We start from the raw sequence: 16,041 nt of genomic DNA on the forward strand, positions 1-16,041 counted from the left end.
CAGTCCCGAACAGACCCGCAGACTGGTGCACGTTCCAAAGGATGCAGGCAAACGCCCGTAGCTCGCGGCTTGTGGTCTAGATAGAGATGCCTTAGTGAGCAACCAAGTTTGCCCGTGATCGTTGGTGGTAACGAGGTCTCTGCTTTACCTGAGCAGGTAATGTGAACACTCACGTACCTGGCCGGTCAAGTCTGATGTGACACCTACCTGGGTGTGGAGCAGGTTCGTATCAAATAGCCATGCTGAGAATTTTGGGACCAGCTGCTCCTCTCTCACCGATCCCACCCAAGGGATGCCTTTACCTTTGGGCGAGTTGCTTCTGATTTATATGGAGGTAACGGGGTCATGCCCCAAGAGCTGGACCTTTGCAAGGTGAGTGCAGGTCAGTGGAAGGTTATTGTGTGTGGCTCCCCTCCTAGTCAAGCCTGCAGGAAGGAAGAAGCCTTCTGTCAGATCATTGCAACGTTTACAACAGACATTTTGCTGAAGTACAGAGACCGTGGGCTATTCCCATACACCGATGTGCAGCCAGACCCTGTGGCTGTAGATATCTGCCATCCTGATAGGAAGGGGCTCTGTGTGATCAAAGCCTAGAGATGCTGGAGATGAGATTCATCCCCTGCCAGCCAGCAGGAAAACTTCCTGAAACCTTTTTCAAGGCACTGTGGTCTGAGCTGAGGGAAGTTCATAGCAGTGCCAGCCAAGGGTATGTCTCAAGACAATGGTGCAAATAACCCCACATGCTGCATCTCCCATACAGAGAGGGTTTGCTGGATTTTGCTTTCATGTGTCAAACTCCAGTGCTGCCCTCTGGCAATGCAAACTCTGCTTTCACCTCCGAACCCACCCCTGAATAGGTGACTATTCTCCGTGCCATTCTTCTAGATCAGGACTGCCCAACCTGCAGCATGCAAGGGGTTAAGTTGCAGCCCCCATCACTCCTGCTGAAACAGCAGCCAGTCTGGGCTCCCCTCCCTCCTCCAGCTTCCCTGCCTGCTGCCATCCCGGGGGCTGGTGCAGCACAGCCTGGGAAGTGGAGGGGGCAGTTGGGGCCACATGACCACATGGTGTAGCCATGTGAGCGTGATGCAGTGGGGGGTGCCCACACTGCATGCCTGACCCGGTGTGTCCCATCCCTCCCCCACGGTTGCAGCCTGCCAGGAGGGCAGCCCCGGTCACTTAGAAGTTCAACAATGTAAATGGAGAAAACCTGCCCCTGCTGTGAGTGCGGAGCCTCCTGCAGGGCCAAGGGCAGGACTGGGTGTTGCCCTGCCCCAAACAGCAAGCAGTTCACATCCTATGTGGATCCTCCCACCCTCCCCTCAGCAAAGGGCCGGCCAAAAACTGCTGCTGTCTGGCCTTAAGGGAAAACCTTCTTGCTTTTCCCTTCTCTGCGCATTTTCCCAGCAATAGGCTCAGCTCCTATGACTGTGAGCAAGGGTGAAGGATTTGCCCCTTAGTGACTGGCCCATGGCTTTGCAGAAGTCCAGGTGGCAGAGGGGGAATCAGAACCCCGTGGCCTGGCTTTGTCCCTCTATTTTAGGTGTGTCTACCATACTGTTCAGAGCATCTTGTACTCCATGGATTAAGCCGTTCTTGTCTTCACATTTCCCGTTTTCATAGCACTCTGCGCTAGAGGCCTGGATGGAAGTTCAACCCCTTCCTGATGGATGTTCACTTACAGCATTGCACAGGTGAGCCCACACAGTGAGGGAAGAACGAGGCCCTTGCTTCCCCTTCTGAACCATTGGAGACAGGCTAGCAAATAGGGTGGAGCAATGTGCCGATAAGGCATATTCTCAAAAAGTGGCAGACTGCAATTTCCAAGTGGTTTCTCTTGCATTAGCAGCTGTGATTGGAAAGTTATGGTTCAGAGGCTATCTGAGTGCAGTACGCAGCAGCAACATGCTAAGGACACTGGCTTTTCTCAACAGGCGCATCAGACACTCCAGACCTGCGTTCACGTTCGGAAAAATCCCCCCCCGAATAGTGTCCCTGCGACGACCGTCTCAGTTGCTCCCCACTCCTGCCCCCGGTTCGTCTAGTCGAACTTCTTCTCGATATCACATTGACCCATTATCTCTGCTTCTTATTGAAAAGCAATTCTATTCTGTGAAGTCTAGTCATGAGATCAAGCCCATGTGAGATGGTTTTATCTGTCTTCCTAGTTATACATTTTAGTATCGTTGTCAGATAAGCAGAGGAAAAGCACATAACTCTCCTGTTCCAAGCCATTTATGTTGTCAGAAGTCAATTATCTCCTTGCATCTTGGGAAGCGGCAAAAACTAGACAAATTATTATTTTGTGGCCAAATGGACTTTAAATTACTGCTCTTTCTTAAGCAGAAAATGGTTTATTGAGCGAAGTTTTTCCTTCCCTTACAAAAAAGAAAATTAACCTTTTCTGGCAGGGAATCAGGAGTCCTGCTAAAAGCACCATGAGCTTCCAGCAGGATTTGGGGTGTTCACGTCTTCCTGGTTTCTCTGAAGGCATTTAAAGGGTGATCACTTTCTGGCTGTTTCTTCTGTGGTGCATGGAGATCAAAATTTTTCTGTCATGTTCAGGAAGATCTGGGTAGATTTTGGGAAGCCTTGTTAGTAGACAAGGGTTAGTCTATATGGGGTAACTCCTAATGTTCATCAGTGGGATAGCAGAACCCTTGAGGGCCAAATGCCAGGTAAGGCAAAAAATGCTACTTGCAGGAAAGTGGGACCACATGAGGTCATCTAGTACAGCCCCTGCCCAGACTAAATCATTCCAGTGGCGTGTCTAACCTCAATCAAGTGTCAGCCATCTAATACTCTTGTGTATCAGGCATCCTTATGAAAATGACCCCCCTTAGTTGCATGTAGCGCGGAGTTTGTACTTTGAACCTGGAGCTGGCTGCCAACGTTGTACCTGGTCTTCCTCTTCTGAGCAGATCAAGCCACAGCTGACATGTGGAGTGGGCTGTACTTGGAAATCTTGGTCTAAATCAGTGATTCTTAACAAGGGTGCCACAAAACGCTGTCAAGAGCATCACGGGGGCACCACACAATGCTGGCACTGCTAGGTGTACACACACAATTTGCCAGAGAGTTCAAATAGCAATTCTGACCTGTTATGATCTTTCCAAGTTCTGTACAACAGAATGATTACTTGGTTATTTTTCTGTAGTCAGAAAACTGTCGAAAACTAAGAGCTGACATTTTTCGAGGGGTGCCTACAGTCTGAAAAGATTGAGAACCGTTGATCTAGAGCCACCTCCACCACGGGCTAGTGACCATTCCTCCAGTCGTTACCTTTAGCTTACCTTTTTTTTAAACAAGACGACAATCTCAGACACTCTGTGCTAAGATTTACCTCTTGGCAGTGTAGAGCTATTCTCTAGGACTCTGAAATGGCTGAGTGTTTTTACTTACCAGATCTAACTTCCATCTCGTTTAACACAGCATGTAAGCTAGGAATTGTTCTCTGAATTCAGAGATGACAAATCACTGTGAAAGTGGATTAAGGAAAAATGGAATCAAGCCAGAGACATCTTGCAAAATTATAGCTGAATTTTTGCAGGAACAGCAATTTTTTGGTCAAAATCCAGACTCAATTGTGCAAAGCTTTGGCCAGAAAAGCTGCATGTGCTTGTAGCTCCAGGGAGTTTGTCCGTACCAACGCTATGGTCTGTCCCGTGGCTGCTTCCACCGAAGTGTCACTAGGTGGAGCAATTGACAAAATATTCTAGTTTTACCGTCCACTTAAAGCTAATTCTTTCTGCCAGGTTGCTCTCTCTGTAGCTGTGTGTTATGCATTTGCCTTTAATGCTCACTGCTCTTTAGTTCTGCATCCCACAGTTGTATGAAAAGAGATTGCCGCCTGCTTAACCCTTGAGGGGAAAGCTACAGTCAGGTGGGAAGCAGTCAGGATCTGGCTGACTCCCTACAGCAAAGAGGCAGCTAGCAGGGAGGTGGGCTCCTGTGCCCTGGGCAGGTGAGCGTGGTTGGCTGTTTGGAAGGGAGATAAAAAGGAAATCTTCAGAAAAGGTAGTCCAGGCCAGCTATCCACTGCTGGAAACTCACATCAGGCCCTCACTGGGGGAGAATACTGAAGAAGGCAGCTACATGAAGGGTTAGATTTAAAGCTGGCACAGAAAGCAGATGTCAGGAGACAGGCTTATGGCAGTGAGGAGTACAGGCTGGTAAGAGGGGCATGGGGGGGGCACATGCCCCCCCTGAGATTGGCCCTTAAAGTGCTGGGGGCAGCCCGGGGGGGGGGGGGGGGGAGTGCTGTGCCCCCCCAGCCCTGAAGCATTTTTTTGGCAGCATGGGCTGGCGGCATGTTGCAGGGCAAGGGGGCACTAAGCCAGGCCAGCCCCCGAGACAGCTTTTGGGCCACGCCTGGATATGGGGCTTTTGGCCCACCCACAAATTGTCCCCCCCAGATTCAGGAGGCACCAGTCGCCCATGGTGAGGAGGCAAGTAGGATGGGGTGGAGGTATGTGGGTGCCCTGGGGAGATGTTGGGAGGCAGATGGAGGGGCTTCCTGTTGAGTGAGAAGGCCAAATTAAGTAAGACTTGGCCCAAGTGTTTTTAGGGCGAAGCTGCTGGGCGCTGACTCAACAGATCTAGCTGCGTCCATTGCCTGCACGCCATGGAAAGGGCAGCCTTGAAATGTCGTTTGGCTTCTCTGAACGAGCGCGTTTAGCCTGCCGTGTGATGCTATCGATCTCCATGGCACTCTGTCTGAGACACTTGTTAAATCCCAGCTCTCAGGCAGATGATAAATGATAAATCTATCCTTGCCACTGACAGGCTAATCTGATTTTAAAAAATTAAGTTCCATTGACAACCACAGAGTCGACAAAACCCAGAACAGCTGATTGGGCCACTTCTGCATTATAAACCAATAGGTATTGATTTCCCTGCTGCATCTCAGGGGGAGGGAAACAGTGGGAATGATTTTTTTTTTGCACATGGCACTGTGACAGATACCTGGGCAAGCCCCTAGAAATCATTTTCACTCCTCTCTCTCAGCACTTTCATTTTATTTAAGCCTCTAAAGCAATCCTTCAAACCCCTTGGTGTCATCACCTATGGAGCTCTGCTCACTGAAAGCAATGGAAAGTTTCCCATTGTTGGGAATGAGCTCTGCATCTAGCCCCTAACTCCATACTACACAGGCCTCTGTCAGCAGGATTCTTCACAAGGCAAGATTGGGCTCTGGTTGTTTTTCTCCTTCTACCCTTGAGCCATCAGGAGACTTTTTTTAATGAGCATCATCACCAATCCATGCTTTCTCCCTCCTAGCATGTTGCATCTCTGCCTGGTTCTCACTCATCACAATGTGAGAGTTTATTCCAGGATAGAAATTGCCTGTACAAAGTTCCTACCTACAACTACAGTAACTCTTGTAACTTTTGGTGGACATCCACAGGTCAGCCGTCTTGTGCGTGTTTTTTCTTGAAAGTTTAAGGAAGCAGTATGGGGCAGGAAGGGAGTCAGATCCCCCAGGAGAGGGGAACCAACTGGGTCATGAAACAAGAAACTGGATCAAGAAGCGTGGAGCTGGGTCTAGCCTGGCAGGAAAAGCCAATGGGGTGTCTGGAGAAATGAGGAAGGGGACTGGGACTAGGAAAGTAAACTAAGAGACTAGGGTTATTTGGCCTAAGAGACTAGGACAAGGAACCAGAGGTGGAAAAGATGTGACAGGGACAGGGTAGACATCAAGTCCAGAGACCACAGAAGTCTAGGCCCAGTATAGTGCTGCCGACTGTCGCCTGGAAGGAAACCCGAGATCCCTGTGTCTCAGCCCTCCCCTGCTGTAAGCATCTGTGAAATTCCTGGGTAAAGTGGGTGTCTTGCACCCTGCTCAATCTGGTCCACATTGAGTATTACAACCTACTACTTCTTTAGAAGATGCAGACCTCTTCCAAGGTCTGTACAGTGGATCTAATCACCTTGCTAATGAACCATGTGGGTGTCAATTTGCCTGGATAATCATCTCCTTCTCTGCTTTCTCCCTTGATCTCTATTATTAGTACGTTCTTCAGGGCAGCACTGTTTCTTATTATATGTTTCTACAACACTTCATGCAGAGGAGCCATTTCAGCTGGGGCTTCTCAGCAAAGCTAATGATAAATCTCACCAAATGGAAGAATTGGAAGTCTCTTTCAGTCTCGTTCAGCAATTCTGGTTCTTATTTACCCAACAAAGACATCTACAAAGAAAGTAGTTAAATGCTAACAGAAGGAAAGTGAAGTGTTTGAAGCAACCTGGACAATGTTGACAAATTAGCACAATTATTCCTTTTCCTTTCCTACAATACATGATTTCTAATTGTACTGAGGAATGCTTTTTGGTGCCATGAAAAGTGAGACCAGTTTTTGTTGTTTCTTTATATGTCAGAGGCCCATCATTCCTCACATAATTGCCCCCATGTTTTAATCTCCAGTGCAACTGGTTGGTGAGCACAATGCGTTCTCCGATTCACGGAGACTGCACAGTTAGCCGTGGCCTGGAACTTTTCATTCTTTACATATCTCAAAGATTGTATCATGACAGCTCTGTGCAACATGGCTTTGTAACCAGGACCCTCCTGCCTTTCCCTTTCCTCCTACGCCCCTTCCAAATAGCCTCCTCGGCTGTTAGAGAAGATGCCTGTTGTGTTCATAGTCCTCTTTATTTAATCAACCAAGAACAAATCTGGGGTTATGAAGAGTGTTTCCTGAATTGCAGGTTTTGCTTGAATAGTAAAACATGAATACCAGTACTTGCAACTCCAATTTTTCAATGTGTTCACTATGTTTGCAACTTGCAAGCAGTGGGAGAAATAATTTATGGTTGTCTGTTTCTTCACTGAAAAAAGGGAGGGTAGAAAGCATGGCCCAAGTCTTCTTTGCCCTGTGCTGCTATTTACACCAAAAGACAGTGTATATGAAATGCAGCTGGATAGTCGTAGAAGCCTCAGGTGGTCTATACAGGTGTAAATGGCTCCTTGCAAGGCAGCGGGCAATCAGGATCTGTATGCAAAAATGCAAATGCCACGTATTGCTGTGCTTCCTCCACGGCAACAGATGCCGTTATTCATTGCAGAAAAGAGTTGTTTAGGGCTCCCTCCTCTGGCACGACAACATCTAGGAGCCCCGCCACCTCCCAAATTTCCAGGTGCTGTGGGCTGTCTTGTGACTAGCAGGTAAAAGAGGCATGAGAAAGCAAGCTAACAGGGTAAGGGGTTAGATAATGGACTAGCCTTCCACAGCCCTGCACAACAGAAGCAGTGGAGTATATTATGCTCCAAAACGGACCGTCATCTTCTGTGCTCTCTTTCCCTTGCTGGGCTTTTTGGTGCCCTTTGAACAGCAGCAGGGAGCGGAGGAGAGCCCTGGCTCCTGTACTGGGAGGGCTGGGGCTTGCTGGGCGCTGGGAGCGGTGAGGATAGCTTGTCTATAAGAGCTAGAAGGGTTATTATACTGATTGCATTTTTTTCAGCCAGTTGGGCAACTACCTTATGGTGATGTCCATCATACTTCCCTGGCTCGCTCATGAGAACATTAAGCAGGACAGTGTCAAAGCCTGACTACAGGCTGGAGAAATCAGCTACTGCGTCCCCCTTATCCGCTAGGTGGGCTAGCCTGTCAAAGAAGGAAATGAGATTTGTTGACACAATTTATGAGATAACAAGAAGAGACACCTGTCTGCATCCCCCAGACACCTCTGACAGCCAGGGAGGTATAAAAGAAAAGAGAGATCCGGTAATACTAATAATGATCGCAGTGACAGCAGACATTCAGTGCAAAAATTAAGATGTTTTCCTGGGTTTTTTTCTTTGCACATTCACCCTATAATGAGGTAAATACCCCTCACGGCAGCAGCCAGGAAAAGATTATCGAGGGGAGCTAATTATCTCCAGCAGCTGTGGCCCGACTGCCACTCGAAACACAGCTGCTACAAAAGCCCAGCGAAGGCGGGAGAGGTTACAGGCTGCGAGATGCTGTGGTACGAGCGCTTCCTGTGCAGGGAAGAGAGGCGGCTCAGGGCAGTGGCGAGGGTTGGGAAGGCATGACCCTCAGCTGGGCAGCATGACGCACTTGGGCCCTGGGCCCTGATTAATATGGGCACGCTTGCTAGGTAGTGGGGGGGAGCAGACATCCCCCTGGCCTGTGAGGTTTGTGTCAACTTTGCTCTCCGATTCAAGCACAGCATCCCACCTCCCAAAATCCACAGACCCCGTGAAATCTGGTGCAGGCTCTGGCCATCCAAAGAGTCCCAGCTTCTCTCCTGCGTCCTTGCTCCTGCAGCCCCGACTTAACGAGATGACCTTGAGCTGTCTGTTGATGCCCTTGAACTGTCTGTTACCCTCAAGGCTATAAGCACATAGTTCAATACTGGAAAGGGCTGTGGGTGTCAAAAACCTGCGATGCCAGGATTGGCCAAGGGGAGCTCTCTGGACCTGGTGAGTCTTTGATGAACCCCAGCAATGCTCCCCTTATTAGCAGGCCTCTTTAAGATGCACGCTACTTAATTTCAGTGAGAGGGGTTTTGTGTGCAGCGTGAAAAGTTTTTACAGTCAGGCCTGTAAAAGTACAAACGTGAAGCTTCAGGCTGTAGAGTCCAAAGCCCTGATTCAATACAGAGCTGTACTTAATCCTGCAGCTGCTTATATCGATTTTTTTTGGTGTGACTAGGGGTGTCCAAATCTGGCCCCCAATTTATTAGATTTGCTATTGTCTAGTCGCACAAAGTGACTGGCTGTGCAGAATGCTAATAGATGTTGGAAAGGTCAAGTTAATTCTGCACACACGGCAGTGCCCAGACGCTTCTGGTGCTGCATTGGAAAAAAAGCAGTGCAATCGCAAGCTAAATATTTTATGAGAAGCAGCTTGGCTTTATTAGTCCAGAGAGTAGCTGTGCTGGGCGAAGTGGCCGTGGGCCTAGATGGTGCAGTGAGGCATCACATCAGCTCTAAACATGGAGAACGGCCTGAATCCCAGTTAAGTTTTTGGTTTTGCCTCTAAAATACTTCAGAGTTTGATACAGCTCAGCATGGCTAGTAATGTAGCCCTTACAGAGAGGTTATGGGGCTACCATTTGGACTGCACAGTGGACTGAAATACAAAAACATTGGCAGAGCTGGCTGGGCTCAAATCAATAATTCAATTAGCTCTTCCCCTGGGTCCTAAATTTACCCAGAGGTGTGTGCATGTGTGATCTTTTAAAAGGTAATAGGTAAGATAGAATAATCATTGTATAGGTTGTTGTTGCATGATGACTGTGACAGGTAACCCTGAGTAGACAAGACGGCCTGACTCCATACGGTAGTGAGGGGCACCTGACTTTGGTGTCCAGCTGTTGGAAACCAAAAGAAGAGATCTGCAGTCAGGCACTGCAGATACATTATCTTCTGAGTCACTTCTGTACCTTACCCTCTGGGGAAAATCAACTCTTATATGATGGGGCTACAACTCTCCTTTGATTTCATTCTCTTAGGGTGCGTCTACATGTTCATTAGTGTATCTACATGTTCACTTGCTTAATGAAGGACTAACTAAATGCACAGTAACTGCAGTTACTGCGCAGTAGCACCGGTGCACAGTTTTTTGTAACATTTACTGTGCAGTAGCCTAATAACACTGTGCATTAGCACGGTCTTTGACTGGCATGTTACTGTGCAGTGTTATTGGGCTACTGTGCAGTAAGCGTCTCGTGTAGACTCACCCTTAGTGTGGTGATGGTCTCCATTTGCATTCAGCACTTGTATTCTGGGTAAATTCTGTCTATATTTAATATGGCCTATGCCCTGCTCACCACCAGCGCTATGCAAACACGACACATCTGAATGCATAAACTGAGGCTGTCTTTCAGATGCTCTCTTGAATTCAGATCTTTGTAGGTGACTTTCTTTCCATTTTGAAGTTCTGCCCATCCCCATAGCATCAAAGTATAAATGTATTACTGAATAAATCACTGTCGATAGTGTTGCCAACCCACTTACCTGGGGTATGTGGCTGAAAATGGAGACTGTGGCTTGGTGTTTACAATGGGGTTCAATAGATTTTGGTGATAAGGCTCTTTAGCACATTATGGATATGGCAATTAAAAGTTATTGGTATGGTTTAATCTGTGCATTTCTAAGGTACACATGACCATGACTGCTAGACATCAAATGTTGGGGTCTAGTAAATCTGCGTGTGTCAAAGTCTGCTGTTGCTGTGGAGGTGCCTGACTCTTTCAGCTGCTTGTCCTGTCTCAGGACTTCTGTCAAGCCACATATCATAGAAGAGGAAAACAAAGTGTACAGACGTCATTATATGGCGACACATCATTTGCAGACTTCCTTTTTATATAGAGCAATTAAATGATCAAGGAGTACATCTAATGTATATGTTATCTCAACTTGCTGCCCACCTTCAGCCTGGTTGTACCTGTAGGGAGAACATGTTCAGACTAAAGAAAGGTTCAGTATTTCCAAAAATTAGTCCTAAGGAAGGGTAGCTTGCACCCAAAAGCTTGCCAAGCTTCTTTCCCAGTGATCCAGTTGCTGTGATGATAGGCCCAGAAAAGCCTTGCCTCTCAAGTACAGTCCTGTGTCTGCCTTTTCCCTTCTCTGCCTCAGTCCCATAGCCTCCCCAGTACTGGGGAGAGCAGCTGGACTGAACTGAGCATGCCCAGCTTGCTGATATTTGCTTTAAGTAAAGGGCTCTCTAACGATGCCTCGTTAGACTCCAGGATGGACTAGCCTGTCTCTGACTTTGGTGCTGCTAGGTTTGCTTAAATGAGTCTGCTATGCTGTCAATATAGCCAGTGTACTGTAACTCTAACGGAGAATTCAACCTCGTGTCGCAGCAAGTTAGTGAAGTAGCCTGGAAGAGAAGGCAGCTTTGCCTGTGATATAGCACCAATTAAACTTTAAATAAATTAGTCTGCTTTTGGGTGCCAGTGACCAGCTGACTGCTTGGTTCGGGAAGTCATTAATACCTGGTTTATTACACAACAATTTAATAGTCTTGGCAGAAATTCTGCATCTTCCTTGCTGCAGGGTGAAAGTCAGCTTCAACATCTGATTAACACCGCTGGTAAGGTGGTAAAAGATTAACTATAAAAGACCAACTTTTCTTTGGAAAGTCAGGGCCACCCTCCAAATGTGTCTTTGCTAAGCTAAGGGTTTGAACTGAAGCCACTGAAGTCAACATGCACCCTTCCTTTGACTCGTAACTTGGGTAGGTGTTGACTTGGGCCCTTAGTGAATTAGGGGGATGACCCCTAGATTCCTGTATCTGGGATGCTCTTCTGTTGTCCTGCCAAGTCCTCTACTGCGCACGCAGAAAGAGTAATATGCCCCAGTATTGGGACGTGAGGACTGCCTACCTGCTTACAACATACTGCAAGACAAATGTTTCAGCCTGGCAGCTGATAAACTGTGGTGACAGCCATGTCAGGCTGCCTTGCATCAGTCGCATATTGATGCAGTTCAGCATGATTTATCACCATATGACATAACAGGACTGAATTGATGGAAGAGCAGAGCTTGTCTCCAAGGTATGGCTGGCTTCATTAACCTGCCTTTCCAAATGTGCTTTTCTAAGGCATGTTTTAAATCGATATGGATGATAATGAACCCCAGTCCTGCATGAGAGAGCAAAATCCGCAGTATTTATGTAGTGAGTTCGTGCAGCCGGTATCAAAATGTCAGCATTCTCCTTGGGACAGCGGTACGGGACTGGGTAACCTCCTCCCCCAGCTGCATCTTTCTATCGTGCAGCAAAGCACCAATTGATTTCAGCAGAAATTCATGCCTGGATCTAGATTGCAGAATCAAGCCTGTTGAGGTCTTTCATTAGCTGCTCCTAGGTCACGGCCTAAACACTTTATGACTCTATTCTGAGGCCCTTTGGTGTAAAGAGGATTTAATATGGGTGTTTCAATGACATACAGGGCTTGATCTAGTGTACTTTGAAGTCAGTCGGGAAAATTCCCACTGGTTCGGGCATTGAACTGAGTCATATACCAGAGATGACAAAGGGTTTTATTTTTAGATACAAAAGCAGTGAACACCATAGCTTCAGGACAATCCTAAAAATGACTGTCAAGCCTAAGATTGGACTTGGTTTCTCTTGGCCATCCAACAGTCTACCTGTGTTTGCAGAAGGGGGATCAAGAAGCCGAAGCCATAGGGTGATATCCCTGTTCGGAGGCACCACTGACTTTCATGAAGAACATTTCCTCGTACTGACGATTGAACAAGCTGCACTGTAGCTTACAATTGTGTGCTAATGGCGTAAGTTAGGCAGGCAGAAGAACTCTTTTGCCAGCGTGACTCCATCTCACTAGGGCTTTTGTTAGTATAGCTATGTTGATTTGGGGCATGCTTCCCCCCCTTCCCTCCCTCCCTCCCTCCCACCCCGCCACTCCTTTTCAACATTACTATGTTGGCAAAACGTCCAAATATCAACCAAGCCTAAATTTTTCAGGGAAAGCATTCATGCTACACCCAAGTGAGGTGAAACTACAGACTTCTCTGTGTTTTCAAGGCAGTGCCCTGATACCCAGAGGGGAGCTCTTCATTTCGAGATCCCCTTGCTGCAGCAGGGAAATCGGTGAAATAGTGCTCAGCCCTCTCGTTCTTCCTATGAGAGGAAGGGAAAGCAGGAAACAGTTGGAGGGAAGAGAAAAACCATAAGGTAAAAGAATGAAAATAAACATGCAGAAACATCCATATCCAAAGAGCTAAACGGCAAGTCAAGAAAGTAGAAAGGGCAGTGAGGGGAAGAGCAGGAAGAGAGCAACAAAAATAAATCGGAAACCCAAGAGAAAACAGATTCCTAAGTGAGAAAAAAGTAGCTCTGAGTGGGAAAGAAACGAGGAGATCAGAAATGGGAACATAGGAACCGCTGTGATGGGTCCGAACAATAGTGCTATTCTTCATACGTGCTGCAAAGAGGCGAAGGACCAGAGTGCCTTGCTCCGTCTAACCCCGCGTCCTGTCTCTGAGTAGTACCAGATGGCTCAGGGAAGGTGCAAGGCATGGCCTTCCCACTCCCAGCTTCTGTGAAGACTAAGGGCTGATCCTGTAGAAGGCCTGTCCTGTTTCAAATAGTAAGAAGAAAAGTGTTTATTGTAGGGCAAAGTAACTTCATTAGGAAATAAATCTCAACTAAATGGAAGTGTAGGAGCAGAGCTGAATAATCTTTTATTTTTAGGCTCCAAAGAACAAAGCACTTCAGCAGCCTTTCTAAGCATGTCATGAAAACCCTACATAGATTTAAAAAAATGGGGTTGAAGAGTCCTGCCCTTGCTAACCTTGCTTGTTTTGCAAATGTTTCCACTTCTGAAGGACTACTTCATGAGGGGTACTTGGAAGATTTTTGTGCCCTAAGAGTAGGGGAAATTCCCCTGGTGAGGAACATTTGAGATCAGTCTCCACACTATGCAAGACCAATTCTGGGACACAAAGGAGCCTTGCGGACCAGGAACTGGGTCAGGATGGAGAGCAACTCAGTATAAAGTCAGTGTAAAGCAACTATTACCCCTTCTCGGTGATGGCAAGTAGACTGAGAGTCAGAAGAAGGAGTTCAGATAATATGGTGGTTGAGAGCCAGCCCCAAAGTCTGAGAGGTAGGATTGGGGTGGTGAGAGTGGAAAAAAATGCAGGGATGCTCCACACAGGAGGAGACATGAATGAAAGGAGGAAAGATGAAGAATGGGGGAAGAGAGGCAGAAAACGGTCTGCTTCTTAAACCTGGACCCATGGCTCCCACCTCCCTTAATGGGACCTCCTGTAAGATTGCCCCGATTCCCAGGTACATGCGAGACGGTGCTTTTCACAAAGTGAGGCATATGTTTTCCAAGGTGACCTTGCATCCTGGTGAGAAGAACATCAGACATTTATTATGTCTAGAGCAAAGCCTTTAAAATCCAAATGCATCACACAGACATAACAGTGCTGTTCCCATCTCGGAGATGCTGCAATAGTTTTATTCGAATTTCAGCTCTGCAATCCTGCTTTTGGACTTCCGGATGCTCTGCGGTTAGTGGATTACATCTGCCCACCCCTGGGGTCCCATGGTGGGGTGGGGGCGGGGCAGCGTTTGTGACTGCTGAGTGCTCCTATGAGCATATGTGAGATTGAGCCAGTGAAAAAAGACAACCTGGAAGAAATCGGGCCGGGGGTGGGGGATGGGATGTGGGGATAGGACTTCCCTCTTGTCAGCATTTCAAATGTCCTGGTATTTTTAGCAGTGAAGTATTGATCTGGAAAAATTTAACACCAGCTCTGGAGCCAGTTGGGGTAAAAAGGAAACATTTCTTGTGAACACTCATACAGGAACAATAGTTACAACTCCGCAGCACCAGGGAGGCCCGATTTTGGTATCGCAAACTCTGATTTTGAGGCTATCAACTGCTCTGGCCCTGGGTGCTGGTGTGGGTGCCAGGGCGTGAAAGTCTCCCCGATGCTGCTGCCCAGGCTTCACTGCACCCTGTGGTATTGCTGGGGGGGAAGCTGAGCCATGGGAGGGGGACAGGGTGAGTTAAATGGATTTAGGGACTGGAGTCCCATCTTTCCCTGCAGCCCAGCTCTACCCTGGTTTACTGCTGGTTTCCCTAAAGCAGTCTCCCACATACCCCTGCTTTTCCTTGTCCCCTTTCCATCCCCACCCACCCCCTACACACTTCCTCTCTCTTCCTGCCCTCCCCGGCACCTTTGTGCTACCTTCTCCAGAGGTTTAAATCAGTCAGCATGGGCTGATGAATCTGCCCCTATAAACTAAAATATGCCTATTATTTTAAACTATTTAAGACATTAGAAATAGCACATGGCAACAGCATGTGTGTGTGGGAGAGAAATAGAGATCTGAGATTGAGATCAAGAAATGTAAACAGTTGTTTTAAAAAAAGAGGGGTGGGGACTTCCTGACAAATCCCATTAGGATGGAGTTAAGACAGAGAGTACACACATCACTAACTTACAGCGAACATAAGACAGGCACTTAATAATTACCCAGGAAGCAAACATTAGGAAGAGCAAAAAAAAAAAAATTCAAGTTAAAACATTTGGATTTATTTTTAATTTAAACTATGGGAATGTGAAGGCGGGGTAAGCAACCTCAACATTGTTCTGCAAAGCAAACCAGGCAGAAGATTCCCAAACCCCAACATGTCTCTAGAAATCAATGTAATTACATCTGGAAGCATCAACTCTAAAATCCATTAATCACAGTTGTATGGCTTGTGCAGGATGTCAGAGATTATATACTAAATTCATAGAGAGCCATACTCCATCACTTCTGAAATAATTGAGCCTACCAACAGTATGGCCCCGCCCTCCTCTTCCTGCCTGGAAATGATGCTCTGTAGGATGGTAACTCTGGCATTCATCCATCAGGTCTTGGCAATCCTGACCATGGTGCTGCTGTAGTCTGATTTTGCTTATGCTCTGGTTAGTATTTAGCATTCAAGAGTTGAAGTTGATTGAAGTACAAACTCATCTGTTTTCTCCATGGGTTTTTTTTCTTCCAGACGATGGTCCCGTTCAATAGCTGGACCCAAGCTTATTTCCTTCTTCAAGCTAGAAGTCCCTTTCACAGTCCACTCTTAGAGCTCTCCCTTCCCAGCCTACAACACATTATCAACATGGCACAGCCCACAGCACTTTCCTCCCAGTGAAACTCTTTCCTTCTCCAATGAGCTGTTCATTTAGCCTTTTTTCCTATTGGTTTCTCTGTTGCTATGGGTTGACCTTTCTGCCTTGTGCGGAGGTCTAGGTATGTCTGATTGCAGTTTCTTCCCTATGTCAGCACAGCTGTGGTCTGCTCCGAATTTCTGACAATTCTGTCATTCTGCTCTTCTGTGGAAACAATACTGGCTCTACATCTGATCCATATGGGCCCGGCATGTGTGAAAAGAGTTTTTCTGCTTCAGACAGGACTGACTTCCATCCGGCCTTCCCTCCCCCACCAGCTCCCCACCCTCATGGTGGGGTTATGCGAGGGGAAAATGCAAGGCTTCTTAGGCAGAATTTGCCTTAGATTGTCCTTGCTGAGAGGTTGAGGTTTTTCTACTTTGCTGTCCTCC

Source organism: Alligator mississippiensis, chromosome 5 (assembly GCF_030867095.1).
Source record: "Alligator mississippiensis isolate rAllMis1 chromosome 5, rAllMis1, whole genome shotgun sequence".
Taxonomy (NCBI): domain Eukaryota; kingdom Metazoa; phylum Chordata; order Crocodylia; family Alligatoridae; genus Alligator; species Alligator mississippiensis.